Genomic DNA, 17,030 nt, shown 5'->3' on the forward strand with positions numbered 1-17,030 from the left:
TAGTATAATCCACATATCAACAGGAGACCTGGAGCCAAGCTTTTGACATAATCACTTGGGTAAGCTATTTCATTCCCAGTCTGAATCCTCATCAGTAACACAGGCATAACAATGCCTTCAATTACTAGACTCAAGGTTTTTTTGGTAAGAAAAATACTTTGAAATCTTAGAAAAATTCTTGCAAGTAATAATTATTCTCTAAAATATGGTTTCCCATCTATTTCAAGCACCCCCCCCCAAATAGAATGCATTCCATTTGAGTATACTTAGTTATGGTTCCCTTTTACCAGTTCTTATGAAATTAACTTTCTAACTTTCCCTTTCAAAATATTGAACAACCTTTGCTTTAGAAGACCTAGAAAACAAATGAAGACAATGCAATCTCCTTTCTGAATGGTGGCCAAGTTAGATTTTACCTTTACTAGTTCATTCTTTGCTCATTTTTTTCTTCCTTTCCTTCTATCTTTAAATAGATTTGATCCCCTTTCTTGAGAATGGACTAGGTCAGCAAGGAAGAAGATAAAAGACAGCAATCTTTCTCCCACAACAGTGGATCCCAGACCATAAATCACTTGGGGCATCCAAAGATTCATTAACCTCAAAAAGTTGGTTGCCTTTTCTACTACAGCAAAGGACCCACAATATTCGAAGTTGGACTGTCTAAAGCAAATCTGCCTAAAAGAAAAAATGCCAATGCTGTAAATATTTTGCCAAGCACCATGATAAGAAAAATCTCTGATCCACACAATGACCACACAATTCCAAAGCACTGATGATGACGCATGTTAGCCATCCCAGATGGACTTAAAGGAAAAAAAAATCTGTTATTTTCAAAGTCATCAATTCCAGAATGTTTTGCTAGACTGTTATTTTGTCACAAGGATTTTGGTCCCACTCCCCTCCCTCAATTTCAGACACAGAAATGGAAGAGCAAAAAAGTTGATTTTGTTCATTAAAAAATAAAATTATAAAAAATCAGCAGATACAATTTAGCAAGTCACTTTAAGTTGTAGAAAGTGAAAAATATTTCAAAATTTTTCAAAGAAAATCAAGAATTGAAAATTATTTTGTTGTGATAAGGATAAGTCAGTTTCTTGTCCTCTTTGTACCTTAGTTGTTTCACATTTTAAGCCTAAATGAGAATGGTGAATTATTTGATCAGTCAGGACATGCCATAACAAAAATGGTTACCTTGTGGGTCACTAGGCAAATGTAAAGTTTCTATCAATACTGAAAATTACATTACAAAAATCCAATATTATCCATTTAAATCCCTTCTTAAAAATCCAGGAAGGATTCTACAGGATTCTATAAACTTTGGTAACTCTAGTATGAATTAATTTATAAGATACTAGACATACCACAGACTAGTTCAATACTTCATCATAGCATGGAGAAGACCTTGAGTTTTGAAAAGCTGCTTCTACAATCACCACCAAGGGCAGCTAGGTGGTGCAGTGGATACAGCACCTGTTCTGAAGTCAGAAGGACCTGAATTCAAATCCAACATCAGACACTTAAGAATTGCTTAGCTGTGTGACCTTAGGCAAGTCATTTAGCTCCATTACCTTAAATAAATATTTTTTTAAAAAAAAGAATAATCACCACCCACCAAAATGCCTATCTTCCATGTACATTTAGTTTTTATGAAAATGACCTACACAGGCATTGAAGACATGCTCCATGAAAGTATGTCTCTGGCAAAGATGGACTTTAACAAATTACATTACACAATAGCCACATCTGTTTCCATCTCTTGAATGAAAGCTACGGAAAATACAATATAGCTCTGTACTGATTAGTTTCTTATAATTAAAAAAAACATTTATTCATTGAGCAAAACAATAAAATAAAATGTACCTATCCAAATCTAAAATTTTGTCTTTCAGGGAATAATGAATTTAAAAAAAATAACCTTTTGGTCACAAATTCAGGTTAAACCTAAGACAGAGATATATGGCTACCAAAGGTGGCCTCTAGTATCATAGTTGAAATCTGGTGAAGAACCCAAATTGAAGAGGATGGTGAAGTCCTCCAAGCTTATGGATGACATTAAAGTCAATTATATTAAGCCCCAGAATACTGTAAATCATCCTAAAAGGTTGATATAAATTACCCACACTGGAAAAAAAAGACTAAAGAATGCCTACTTTCCAAGCAATAGTTTATATTACTGAAATAAGAACAACCTATAGAGTATGTCCATTTCTATATACATTAGGAAGAGATGAATGGATTCAGATTAAATAAGAGACAGCCAAAGAGATAAGTTGCCTTTAGGGAACTTAATTGACCTACAAATGGCTCCAGAAACAAAGGCCAATCTTTTCAAACATAACTACTTTGTGAATTATGGAATCCCACAGAACCTGAAATGAATACAACACAATAAACAGACCCATGGTAGATATGAGCATGCTACAAAGAGTAACAAAAAAAAGTTTTTTCCAAGATGAACTGAGTATTAGGGATATAGGACTGAAAAAGATTAGGTGGTCATTTGGCAAAAATCAGGGAATAGGAGGACAGCTCCTAATTGCCCCAACTGGTATTTTCAAGATATCAAGAAAAAGTTTGCAAGAACTCGATCATGTTGAATTTTTTTTTAATGGAAATATAATTTAAGGAAAAAGAGAGATTGAGCTACTATGATATTGGGGCAGGAATACAATACATATGCAGCACATATTTTTAAATGGACATCAGAGAAAATAGACAAGGACAATTTTTAAAATATTAAATTGATTATATACTTTTAAAAAATAAGTTCTATAGAATTTCACAATTTCATATGCAACAAACCTCTTCTCTGATCTTTGAAGACAGTAATGTTCGTGTCTTATATTACATTTCAAACCAAAAGAAAAAACAAACCAACCCTAAAATTTCAATATATATGAAATTCTTTTTCTTCGAGTTTCAAATGTAAGCTCCACCCCCCCCTTTTGAAAATTTCCTCAATTTCTTTATTCCCTTGTTACTTAAAAGTGGATTGTAGCACAATTGTAGCACAAAGCATTTTAGAACATTAATCCAAGTATCTGTTAAGGACACCTGCTAGAGGAAACAGTTAATTTCTCCTCTCCTCAAACATTCCTAGCATAGTTTATGTAGACCTCTCCTTTGTCCATACTCCACTCTCTTATGCTTTACTTTTGAATCTACGGAGGAGCTTGGGATGACTATTTATCATATTCCCCTACATGGACAATTCTGTACTCTGCCAACACAGTGAATGCTGAGTGGATCATTCTCTTCTCTTCACTCTCTCTTTCTTCTTCCTTCATCCTCCCTCTCTGTTAAATATAGGCAGGCATTTAGTAAAAAGATGATCCATATCAAGTATTGGCTGCCTTTTAAAAGGGGTGTGGCCAGATCTGTACCCCACCTTTGTGGCATATATATGTGAAACTGTTGACTGACTTGCTGGTGACAGGTAGGGTAGGAGAGTTTAAACTCAAGGGGTGAGGTGGAGCAAAGCAGTTTTCATGCCAAAGAAAATGAGCCTAAATGACATTTTGAGGGGTAGCCAACCTTGGTTTTTGTTCTTTTCCTATCCACTTCTCACTTCTCACTTGGAATTTGTCACCAGTTTAAGATTCTGAGCTGAGTTCCTTGAGAGCTGGGATCATTTTTTTTTTTTTGCCTCTCTTTATATTCCCAGGGTCTATAGTGCATAGCAGGTGTTTTTCAAAGAAACATTAGACATCATTTAGTTTAAATATTTGTTGGGAAGAAAACTTTAATGTCCACTTAACCAAAGTGAAATTACTTGATTCACCCAAAGTCACACTGTTAGTAAATTAACCAAGATTAAATCCAAACACAGTTCAAATGCCAAAATCCAAGCTTCTTTCTACTTCTCTCATTTATGTTTAATCCAAATTTTCCTAACATTCTGTTATGGACTCCTTTGGAGTTTTTCTGAAACTTCTGGAACACTTTTCAGAAGAATGTATTGCTGAAAACCATTAGTATGTACAAAATAATTTTAGATAGGCTTATATGTGTGTCTAAAATAGGCATATGTGTATATACCTATGTAGATAAATATGCACATATGTATAGGTATCCAGATAAGATATATACCTATTGTGCCTAACATCATCTGTCTTTAGGGCAGGGAAAGGAGTAAAGAAAAAAAGGAAAAAAGAAATATATATGATAACTTTTATATATTTAAAAGGAGTAGCAAGTTGTGCATAATAGATTTGCAGTTTCATGTGCAACCTTTTTTTATTATACTATATTTTGGAAATATAATAGGAATATTTATCAGATACTTGGACTTATGTTCTAAAATATTTTGTCAATTGTGCTTCAATAATTGATTTCCTTTGTAACCCTATGTATTTCATATTGAATACTTAAAATTTTATTCTAAAAAGGGTGTATGGATTTCACCAGACTGTCAAAGGGGTCCATGACCCAAAAAGGTTAAGAAACCCATCTGAGTGATTTAATGTCTTTCTCAAAGTGCTTCAGACAGTGTCCATATCATAGACACGAACACTGAGGTACTCAGAAGTTAAATGTCACAGTTGGGGCGGCTAGGTGGCACAGTGGATAGAGCACTGGCCTTGGAGTCAGGAGTACCTGAGTTCAAATCCGGCCTCAGACACTTAATAATTACCTAGCTGTGTGGCCTTGGGCAAGCCACTTTAACCCCATTGCCTTGCAAAAACTAAAAAAAAAAAAAATGTCACAGTTAGTTAATTGGGGAAACTGGAGCATGATTCTTTTTTAGACCCCTCTTTCTCTAATAATGAAAGTGACCAATCTGGTAACAGTTGTTCAATTTTAATTTTAATGTATTTAATTGTATTTTTGGAAAGTACATCAGAACCCAGTCACCAGAACATGGAACAAATTTCTTTTGGAGAGCATAAGTTTGTGTGGTCAAAGAACAGACAAACATAAGGGTTTAGGAGTACACAGAAAAAGTGCAGAAACCCTCCAACTCCCAGGGAGGGGGAGGCAACAGATATAGGGCACAACAATGGGGAAAGGAGGGCACAAAAGGTAGAATGAAACTCTCAAAAATGGTGCAAGAGAAGAACCCTCCTATTGGGGGCCCTGGGACAAAGACCTAGTTACTTTACATTAGCTACAGTTCTATTTGGGAGGGGAATAGAGTAATTGTAATTGCTCAATTGCATTCTAAATATGCTCTTATGTATTCTAACAGAATGGTTGGTTTTGTGATTTCTAGTTTATTGACTACTTTTAAAAAATAATAAATGAGAGCAGGTGACAAAAAGTATCCCACTTACTGGATGACTAGAGATGGGGGAGAATCTACAAAGTTAAGCATCCCGACAGAGTGCCTTACTTGACTTTTGCTCCTATGGTATTTGTCCTCTATAGATGGAGCAAGGATACTCCTTGAGATCTGGAAGACTAAGTAATTCTATACAGAGGAGAGGGGGGGTCCTTTAGTACTTTAAATCCCCTGAGAGTTTACTAAAATCTGCCACCTCAGCATTTGATAGATAGGCTGGAACAGTAGAAAAGCTAAGAAATACAATCCATGTTTCTACCTCCCAGAAATCATTAGCCTCCAATGGTCTGGTGGCCTGTTTACCTATGGCACCCTGGACAGCAGACCAAAAAAAAAAAAACCAAACAGTCAGTAGGAATTTCTTCTGCAGGATTACATATACACACAAGCCTACAGACCAAATGCCATACTTTTTTTTCACCATGCCAGTCAGGTCTTTTAGCCTCAATTAAAGCCCTAAGTGTCCCACAAACAGAACACAGAAGGATTAATAAAAGCCCAAGTCAATTGTCCAGGCTTCCGGTGCTACCTTTGGGTCTTCCCCTAAGTGACTTGAAGGTTTTAGCCTCCATAGTGTCATAACAGTTTGAGAAATCATTGCTTTGACTTAATGAAGAAACAAAGCCAGAAACATCATGTGTTCCTTGTTAACCCAAACTATAAACATGGCTAAAATGGGACAAGATCCTGAGGAAGAGATTGTACCTTAGAAAATCTAAATTCATGCTCTTAAAAGCACAAACATACACAGAAAACAAAATAGCTTTAAAAAAGCAGAGACTTACATGCACATTTATCAGGGTTGCTTCTAGAAAGAGACCAAAATCTTCACCTTAGGGTAAAAACATAAAATTAGGATGCAGGAACCATATCATCTGTTTAAGTAACCCCTGGGTGGACTTCTGACCCCAGAGCAACCATGTGACACATTCTTCTCACTGTCCTAGACTTTGAACCTTAGTCACACCAAACTGATTTGATGACTAGAGTTGGTGGGAGACAGCGAGGTCAGGGACTTTAATGAAAACGAGGGCTGTTTGTTCCACAAGTGCTGCAAGAGACTGGTTTTTATAATGACTACTTTGAGGAGTGATGACAAATTTTCTATGTTAAAGGTTCAACTAAGAATTCCCTCAAAAAAAAGGTTCATTCATCTAGATATTTTCTAGAAAAGGGTAGAAAATAATTTTAGATACTTTATTATAATTACTATTTTAAATATACCCTGAAATCTAAATATGCTTATATATTCTAAGGGAATGGTTCATTTTAGGCAGCTTCTGGATTATACATTTAATCAAAAAAATAATAAATGAGAACAGGTGGCAAAATCATCCAGATACGTATCAAATGACATGGGAGATGGGGGGAGGTGAATCTTCAAAGTTAAAGTGAGTACCTAATTCAACCTTTGATTCTAAGAGAACCTTAATGGCATGAAACAAAAAAAAATTAAGGAGACAATTCCCAAGTATCCCTCTGGTTGCCCTCTTCTATCTAAGCATTTTCCAAATGATTTTTGAATGCTGTTTGTCCCTTTGCTCTGGAAAAGGACCAATGAGCTCAGGATCCTTGACTGAATTAGATTTAAGTAAAGCAGGGATGAGAAAATCATCAGCCCACTCTCTCTGCCACTAGCAACTTCATTAACAAGACATAGGCCCTCCCCTTCCCCAACCCCAAACAGAGGAGACCTTGATCTTTTTAAGCTTAAGTCTTTCCCAGGTCTCAGTTAATCTGAGGCAACACACATGAATAACGATGGAGGTAAAGATGGCAGTTTGCCTTCTCAAAAAAGTCAACCTGGGAGGGAGAGATCCAGGTTTTCAGACCAGAACAGAACTCACTAAAAATAATAACCAAGTGAGTTTTGGGCTAGGATAGAACATAGAGTCAGAGTGATAGAAGCATAGTCAAGTAGTTCCATTTGAATCCCAATGGACTTGATCAAAATCTGGATTACCAGAACTTTATCAGGAAAGAAAACTAAAAGAGACAAAAGGAGTTAATTATCCTAATTTTTGAAAGAAAAAATTAATTAATTAAATTAATGGATTAAATAAATAAGGAAGAAGGGGGGGGAGTAAGTCATAATGAGTGGATTGGAGGAGCAGCTGTGAACCTTCTCAGACAGTAAATCTAAAACTGTTTCGGATTGTCTCTGAGTATCAGAAGGGAGGGAGGTATTGTGGGGCCAGAGGACATCACTGTGTTTTTGGCGAGGGCGCTTCAGAGCAGGCAGTGTGGGGAAAGAGCCTTGACTCTTTGTAGGATGAGGATCCAGGTTCTGATTCAGCAAAATGCCTTCTTGCCCAGGGAGTAGACTTGAGCATCAAGAACAGCCTGGATTTAAATTTCACTAGTTGGGTGTAAGTCGCCACAATTTTTTCATTTGTAAAATGGGGAAATTAAAGACTAAATGGACTATGAAGTCTTCATTTTTAGTTCTAAATCTATGATCCATGAAAAGGGTTAAGTCTAATGGAATGAGATCTAGGAGGTTAGGGACAGAGGAACCAAGAGTGGTGGGAAAATGTGAAACTTATAAATTTACAAATAGATGAATGTTGAAAAGCATATAATTGGAAAAATAAAATGAAATTTCAATTTAAAAAAACCATACCAAAGTATCATTAGTGCAAAATGTGAAAACATTGTACTCCTAAAAATATTTTTCAGACTATAAATCTAGAGGATAACCTATGAAGCAAAGCATTCTTCAGGCCTCTCTAGCATTCAGTGGTCAGATTGAATTTGGAAGAAGCCTAGAAATGCTAAGAATCCATGTAATTTTCTTGTTGACTCTGTGGTACAAATGGATTTATCATGCCCAGATTAAGTTATTTACAAACTTACACAATACCTTGAGTTTCCCAGATTTCAGAATTGTTTTAACACACAGGATATTAGAAACCACCCATTCCAATGCCCTTATTTTTGAGGTAAGGAACTGAAAGTTTAAATAACATAATAGGGTCTTACAAGTTGTAAAGTATCAGACCCCAATATTCCTTTCTCCAGATCTAACATTAACTCAACTTGTCCTATGCAATTTTATACTTATGAAATTTTGAAGTGGAGGAGTAAGGGGAGACAGAAGGGAGAGGCAAGACTCTCTATATATATACTAGAAAGTAAGGCAGCCAGGTGAGGGGCAGTTTATAGAAAGTAGAGTTTGGCCCACACTCATCTTCCCAAGTTCAAAAATAGCCTCAGATTTACTTACTGGCTGTAGGATCCTGGACAAGTCACTTCACCATGTTTACTTCAGTTAGTTCATCTGTAAACTGAGGTAAAAGGAACTAGCCAACCGCCCCAGTATCTTTGTCAAGAAAACCACAAATGGGGTCAAAAAGAGTAGGACAGGACTGAAATGACCAAACTAGAATGTACGTTTCAGTTAGGCAAGAACTGTGTCTTATTTATCCTTGTGTATCTATCTTACTGAGACTTCAAAGGTGCTTTGAACATAGCAAATATTTAAAAGAAGTGGGGAGGATACAAGTAAAGGAGAAATGTGCATGGGATCAGATACTGAAAACCTTGGTCCAGATATTCATCATCAAGGACCTACCATGTCTAAGGCACAAAAGGCATTTTAATAAATCTAAATGAGGAAGTTACAATCCACAAGAGGCATGTATGTACTTGTAATTACTAAGTTTATAAAATAATTTCAAGGAAGCAAGTGCACTGAGATTTGGAGGAAGAGAATATGAGGATCTAAATGATGCAAGGTTGGCAGAAAAACAATATACACAATGACAACAGCACAACAACAACAACAAAAAACCTGTTTTTGACCAATCTTGGTCAATGAGATGAGATGAGAAAAAGTATCTCTCTCTTCTCCTGGAGACATGAATTACTAAAGATGACAAATATTATATACACTGTTTCTTGTGTCTTATGTGCTGGTGGTTTAATTTTTATTACAAGAGGACCATAATGAGATAGAGATGGAGGGAAGAGAGTTACATATCCAAAAATGACTAATGTAAAAAAAGCAAATGGTACCAATAAAACTGTTTTAAAAAGTGATGTCAGGTTGACAAACTCCAGGTAAAGAGGACACTTCAAAATGATGTACTTCCAAAACCACCCTCAGGGCACCTCAATCTTCTTCTCTCACTCCCTACTGATGGCTTCCAAATAGTGATCCCATCCATGGTTGGAGTGATCAAAAGTGAAGAAATATTATTTTATTGACAAAGAACCTTCCAAAAGCCCATAAGAACTTCAGAACTGGATATATGTTGGATTCTGTTTAATTGCCCTACTTGTTATATGCTCTAAGGCAATCCTCTTAAACCTCTGACCCCTCAAATTATTCACCCTAGAAGAAATAAATCCTCCACCCCCATGTCCAGCTAACATACAGGATGTTTTGAAGATTAGATTTTCAAAGAACAAAGAGAAACAAACACCTATAAAGTACTCAGGTACTATGTAAACATTGTCCTTACATTCCTGTTCTAAGTCCTACCTGTTTTGTTTACAAAAGCTCTGCCTTCCAATGGCCCTTCCAGTGGACTTGGAAAAGGTAGGCTTCTCTGGATTTAAAGCATTAGCTTTCTTTACAGTTAAATTCATTCATCAGCTATTGAACAGACATCAAACAGATGTTAATCTCCATGAGGGGCTATTGTTTTAATTGTGTGACTCTTCATGACTCCACTTGGGATTTTCTTGGCAAAGATACTGAAGTGGTTGCCATTTTCTTCTCCAGCTCATTTCATGGATGAGGAAACTGAAGCAAACAGGAAAAAATGACTTGCCCAGGGTCCCACAGGTAATAAGTATCTGAGACCAGTGAACTTAGGAACGTAGGCACCACCTAGCTGCCCTAAGAGAGCTGATTGTTTTAACTCACAAATCTATCACCCTAACTTACACCTAACTCCAAAGGCTTAATCACCATGTTGATGCAAATCAAAATCAACTGAACAAACATTAAAAGTCTAAAACAGTTGTTCCAGATACTGGAGTAAACACAAAGATAGTTAGACAAGTAAATGCCTTCCCCTTAGAACAGTCTAGGAGAGGAATCTGGATATAGTAATGACTATCATATATAATAGATAAATATATCAGAGATGTTACACCAAAGACTACATGAGGTCAAAAAAGGGCAAGGGAAGCTCATTGGGAGAAACCAAAGCAGTTTTAAGGGTTGAGCTTTAAAGGAATGTATTGGGGTGAGAGAGTTAGAGGATATCAATCACATACTGACATATTGGAGGGAAAGAAAAGATAGCAGCTCCCCCAAAAAAGAAGAGCATGCCACTCAAGGTTGAAGGTTCATAATCATTGAACATCTGAATTGTTATTAATTTAAATGCAAAAAAGAAATATAAGTTAAAAAAAAAACAACCAACCTCACATCGAAGAGCATTCCCACAGCAGAACTTCTCTGGCCCAAGTGGATGATTTGGAGACACTTTAAACTAAAAGAGTTTTGTTTTTCTCCCCTCTACAATGGCCAGCTCTCTTCTTGGTTGCCTGAGCCACCCCAAAACAAATGCCCATTGATATTCCACAGAGGTTCACAGCTTCATCTCCAAAACACAACCAGTCCTTGGACTGTTTAGATTTAAAAAAAAAAAAAAAAAAAAGAAAATCATCCCTTTCAGAACTCATTCACTCAGAACCTTGATTTTGATGTAAAATATTTGAATCTTTTCTTCTAAAGAGAATTTTAACTATATCTATTTACTCCCTTATTCTTCCAGGACCAAATCAAAGTAGATAGGTAACTCAATTTAAGAAGCATTTATTAACCTTGTTTGCATGTAAAGAACCATGAGTACAAATTCTAAAACAAAATGGTGCACCTATATGGCTGGCATAGGCTACAAACTCAATAGGAAAAGCAGCAACACTATAGTCAATAAAGTTAATTCAGGAAAGCTAATGAGAGGTCATGTCCAGAACTAGGAAGATAGATACAAGACTGTGCCCTAATCAGCCTCCAGAGTACCATGTTCAAACCTGGGTACTAGACTTTAGGAAGAATTTGTTCGCTACCAAGATAGCAAAGAAATGAACTTCTGCCACATGAGTATAAATTGGAAGAAAGTAGATTGATTAGCCCAAAGAGGATACTTCAGGATGATAACATAGCCTTCAATATCTGAATGACTATTCTGTGAAAAGAGATTAACTTATTCTTGGATCCAAAAGGTAGTAGGAACAGTGAAATCTGCAGAGGGACTTGACAGGAGGGCAGTTGAGTGGTCCAGAAGGTAGAGCACCTGAGTTGGAGTTAGAAAGTCCTTAGTTCAAATCTAGCCTCAAACACTATGGCTCTGGGCAAGTTATTAAAGTTCAGATTTGCCTTAGTGTCCCCATCTTTAGAACAGAGAGAATAATAACAAACACTTATACTTCCCAGAATTGCTGAGGATCAACTGAGATAATCAGGTTTTGCAAACCTTAAAGCAAAAAAACTTCCTTGTCATTAGAGTTACCGAAAAAACCCAAAAAACCAGAATGGAGCTATCTTGGGAGGAAGTGGTTTGCTTCTCCTTAAAGTTCTTGAAGTAAAGTTGGATGGCTAATTTTTAGATATTGGGGGGGGGGGGGTCCTGTTCAAGTCTGGGTTGGAACAGATGGTGTAAGTCAGTGATACACACCCTTGGAACTACAGGACAGAGTACTTTGTTCTAATCTTACAAAAAAGTCAAATGCGGATTCTTCAGATAGGTTAGCTCATTGCTCCTTAAAACCAAAAAAGTGGTGAGATAGATGTAAGGCCAGTCATTCTAATGTTCAACTGTACAATGTCAAAGGGTATGAAGCTGAAGGGAGAGAGAGGTCAGACCCTCTTTTTCTCACTTCCACATTTCAGTTTCTCCCAGGGAGAATAAGATAATATCATCTTCCTATATCATCAGGATGTTGTGAGAACAAATGAGCTCATGCCTATAAAGTGCTTTGAGATCTTTAGATGAAAGGCATTTTTTAGTAGGAAATACTCTATCATTACTTATTAATACTACTATTATTATCAGGAGAGACAAGGCCTCAAGGCTCCCTGTTCACACCTCAGATTAAAACCCAACAGTGGGATATTTTCATAATCAGATGCTAGAACCACATGGTTATTAAAGCATAGACAGAAGAAAGACTACAGTCATTTCCTAATCCTTTGAAATAAGGAAGCACCTGGGAAGAAAATTGAGAGACATCTTCATTTGTTGTGACTATGTAAGAAAACTAGCACTGAGACCAAGGTAGACAGGAAAGGTTAAAGTAACTAGGATTAGTATTTCATTTATTGTCTCAAGATTAATGCTGAATTCTAGGTAATCTGCAGACATAGTTGGAAGAAACTGTCCATCTAAGCTCTTCTTGACTCTATTAAGAAGGCAGAGTTCTCTCTTACAGGAGGTCTTTAATAGATTCTAATAATATACTCTAGAAAGCAAGTTCAATAATACTTGCTTGTTTCTGAGGTGGTTTATATATACACAAAACCTCCCTTTTCCTTCCATGATACAGAAGAGGAAAATGGTAAAATAGCAAGTGTTATCAATATAGTCAGACTAATTGTCTTTTGGTCACATAATAAATAGTCATTAGGGTCTCTTGCTTACAGTCCAGTAAATATTAATATTAGGTGCTTTTGGGGAAAAAAGCAAGCTATCTAATCTGCACAGCTATGTTAAACATATCAGTAGAGAGGACTTCTTTATAAATATCTCTATTACAAGACAACCAGGTAAAGCTCCATGAGATGAGACATAAAGGAACTGAGAAGTAAAGAGGAGGAATGAATTATTCCCCTTGGGGTGATCAAAGATGGATATGAGCTAGACTCTAGAAGGAAGGGGAAAATTTCAATAGGTAAAGTTTATGGGTCAAAAAAGCAAGAAGAAAATAGTATGAACAAAGGGAGAAAAGGTATTTAAGTTCACAAGCTAAGAAGGACACAAAGTACAGATTAATTTTTAACATCGGGGGCGGCTAGGGGGTGCAGTGAATAGAGCACCGGCCCTGCAGTCAGGAGTACCTGAATTCAAATCCGGCCTCAGACACTTAATAATTACCTAGTTATGTGGCCTTGGGCAGGCCACTTAACCCCATTGCCTTGCAAAAACCTAAAAAAAATAATAATAATTTTAACATCAGGTTTTTGGTTGAATTCCTATTCCCTGGAACTAGGTCTGTCTGAGAAAGACTAGACTTTGGAGGATCTAGTTAAGGTTTTTCAGGATTGGTATTTGAGGAAGATTTATCTAAAATCTGGATTCAGAATACATTGAGGTAGGGGAGAGACTTGCAAAGAAGGATATGAGTTAGGAAGAACAGAAATAGATTTTTAAAAAAGTCAATGACCAGTTGAGAAAAGACCAAACTAAATTTGCACACTAGGAGATCTATAGTGATCATTTTCAAGATCCATACAACTAGGGGATGTCATATGCAAGAGGAAGGACTTCTGGTTAATCTAGGCCTTGGTGAACAGGAACAGAAGCAATGAAGAGTTGTAAAGAGGTAGATTTAGGTGTGGGAGAAGTAAAATGTTTTGAATAATTAGTTTTCCAAATGTTGACTGGCGGATCACTGAGTTTGAAGCCCTGGGGATTCTTGTTCAGATCCAATTTGAACTAGGTGCCTCTGAGATCCCTTCCAACTTGGATTCTGTGGGTAAAGGAGTTTAGGAGGACAGAGCGGCAATAAGAGCAGATTTGAGAAGATTGGTAATGAAAAAAAGGAGATACATACGTCAAATAGTTGGTTTTGTTTTTAAAGATAGATCTGAGTGTATTTTGCAGGTAAGTTAATGAGCAATGAGAGTTTGATAGAGAATAAGGAGGTGAGGAGATAATCAAAGTCCTAGAAAAGGCTAACAGTAGCTCCCATTTTTATAGCATTTTATACCCTTTACAAGGTATATTCATCACAATTCTGTAAAGATTATGTAGTGTTAAAAATGACCCAAGGCTTATTTTACCCTCTAAAGGAACAACATTCACTTCTTGTGGGAGTTAAAAGATACCAAAGCATGTAGTTGGAAAAATAAGTTAATTAATTACCAAAAACAAACCAAAGAAAACCCTGAAAGGATCTTAGTTCCCCCCCGCCCCAGTCCAATACCTTCATTTTAGAGCTGAGGAACAGGAGAATCAAAAAAATTAAAAGATTTATGATCTCAATACATCTCTTGTAGAGAAGATGGAAAGAGATAAATTAGACAGTAATAAAATCGGATTTATTTTTGCATCGACTTAAATAAAAACACAGTTCAAATTTAGAGGTCAAATGGATTCTAAAACTGCTGAGAGTTAAAACCATGGAAAACAGAATTGGGATCTAAAATGATCTTGACAGGATCAAGTCACTGAGATGAAGTGAATAACTTCAATAGGAACAAATAATCACCCAGTTCCTAAAAATCAACTTCACAACTCATCCAACTTTTCCTTAGAACAACTTGGAATTATGGCCAAAGGGCAATAAAAATATGCAATACCCTTTGATTCAGCAATAGCACTACTGGGTCTATACCCTGAAAAAAATCATGAAAAAGGGTAAAAACATCACTTCTACAAAAATATTCATAGCAGTTCTGTTTGTGGTGGCAAAGAATTGAAAATTGAGTGAATGTCCATCAAATGGGGAATGGCTGAACAAATTGTGGCATATGTATGCTCTGGAACACTATTGTTCTATTAGAAACCAGGAGGGATGGGAATTCAGAAAAGCCTGGAGGGATTTGCACGAATTGATGCTGAGTGAGATGAGCAGAACCAGAGCAACACTGTACACCCTATCAACAACATAAGGGTGATGATCAACCTTGATGGACTTGCTCATTCCATCAATGCAACAATCAGAGATAATTTTAGGGTATCTGAAATGGAGAATACAATCAGTATCCAAAGAAAAGAATTCTGGAGTTTAAATAAAGACTATTTAAAAAGTTATCTTATTATGTAATTTTGCTATCTCATATTTTATTTTTTCCTTAACGACATGATTTCTCAACACATTCAATTCTGATCAATGGAAACAATGTAAAGACTGTGGGGGGGGGATCAGAGGAGGGAAGTGAGATTGGGGGAAAATTGTAAAATTGCAAAATTCAAAAGATAAAAAAATCAACCTCACAAATATAAGGCAAGGGGGGGGGGGTGTGATTAGACATCAGTTTTTTCAGAAATAATTATCTGGGGATTTTAGTGGAATAGAAATGATTAAGTCAGCAATGAGAGCGCATCCAAAAAGCTCCTGTGATCTTGCTCTGAAGTAAAGAAGTAGGGAGTGAAGGGAGATGATTGTTTCACTGTCTCATGCCCTCATCAAACCTCACTTGGACTAGTGTACTGTGGTTTAAAGAGGAACCTTAGAATAACTAAGGAATATTCAGGGCTTTATCATGGAGAAAAGAAAAGTCAGGGAGACATAATAAGTGTCTTTAGGAATATGAAAGGTTGGCATGTCTGGTCCCAGAGAACAGACAAAGGAATAGTGGTATCAGAGGGGACAAGATAGGTTTGAAAGCAGGAAAATTAACTAAAAATTGGAGCTGCCCCAAAACCAAAGAACTATTTTAAGAGAGGGGTTCCCCCCCAAAAAACTTGGAGGTTTTCAAGCAGAAGCTAAATGATTACTTTTCAGGTATGCTATGGTAGGAATTTCTATCAATGAACAGGTTAGATTAGATGACTTCTGATGAACCTTCTAACTCTCAATTCTGAGAAAGGTGGAGACTACTTCCTTATATTCTCTAGGACCTTATATTTATGCCAAGTCTTCCATGGAGTTAGTCTTACTGATAGGTATTCTCTTCAATGACTTTCATCCCCTAAGATCTCGATCTCTCTCTCTCTCTCTCTCTCTCTCCTTTTCAGGATAAATTCCTCAAGAAAACAATTCATACAGTGGCTCCATTTCCTCTCTTCTCAGTTTTCAACCTTCATCATTCAAATGAAAATACTATTTCAATGTTCCAAATAATTGCTTAACTGCCAGATCCCATGGACTTTTTCCTCAACTTCATCCTTCTTGACCTCTCTGCAGACTGCTTATCACTATCCTCCTCTTCTGTAGACTCACTTCTCTCTAGGTTTTTGTGAAAATGATCTCTCTTGCTTCTTTTCCTACCTAGTGGTATCACAGTCTCCTTTGCTGCATCTTTTCCCAAATCTCATGCCTACTAAACATAACTATCCTCCATGGCTTCCCCCCCCCTTTAATTCTATGGTTATCCCTATGTTGATTATTTCAATTTTATCTTCTATACCGATTTGCATGCTTTCTCTACAGTTAAAATGATCCAGAATTGCTTTCCATAGCACAAAAGCATCAAACCTAAATAAAAATGGAGTCCTGTGGGTCTCATACTGACTTAGAAAATCATGAACTACTGTTATCTATGTTGCACTGTACTTTTTGTTTATTTTGTTAAATATTTTCCAATTATCTTTAATCTAGTCCAGGGCTACAGTTTTGAGAGGTCCATGGGAAGAGAGTCTGACACCTCTGGCTATAGAAGGTGGGATTTTCACTGAAATTTTCTCACATCATGATCACAGTTCCAGTCTGAAATCAAAATGATATATACACATTATTTCAAACTAGGTTAACTTAACAATGTTTAAGAGTCCCTCAAAGGACCAGCTTTAATGAATAGCTAAGTATGATATCTAATTAGCATACTAATGCTCAAATTAGTAGTTCTTAAGGACTTATCAAACGTGAGAAGATAATTTGGTTGGCGTTTAAGCCATACTCCTCAGAC

At 36.5% G+C, this 17,030-nt stretch overlaps 1 protein-coding gene across 6 annotated transcripts in view; it reads right to left on the reverse strand.

The window, feature by feature from the left end:
• Positions 1-17,030, reverse strand: part of FRMD1 (FERM domain containing 1) — an 89,226-nt gene that overhangs the window by 52,524 nt on the left and 19,672 nt on the right. Inside the window, exon 1 of one of the 6 annotated variants that reach the window (XM_074188068.1) lies at positions 6,067-7,287. The exons of 2 other annotated variants lie outside the window; for them this stretch is intronic. The gene's annotated coding sequence lies outside the window, so the exon portion shown is untranslated. Of the gene's footprint in view, positions 1-6,066; positions 7,288-17,030 lie in introns of those variants that run through there. 3 more of the 6 variants (XM_074188063.1, XM_074188066.1, XM_074188067.1) reach the window with 3 other exon arrangements.

This window comes from Macrotis lagotis, chromosome 5 (assembly GCF_037893015.1).
Source record: "Macrotis lagotis isolate mMagLag1 chromosome 5, bilby.v1.9.chrom.fasta, whole genome shotgun sequence".
Classification (NCBI taxonomy): Eukaryota; Metazoa; Chordata; class Mammalia; order Peramelemorphia; family Peramelidae; genus Macrotis; species Macrotis lagotis.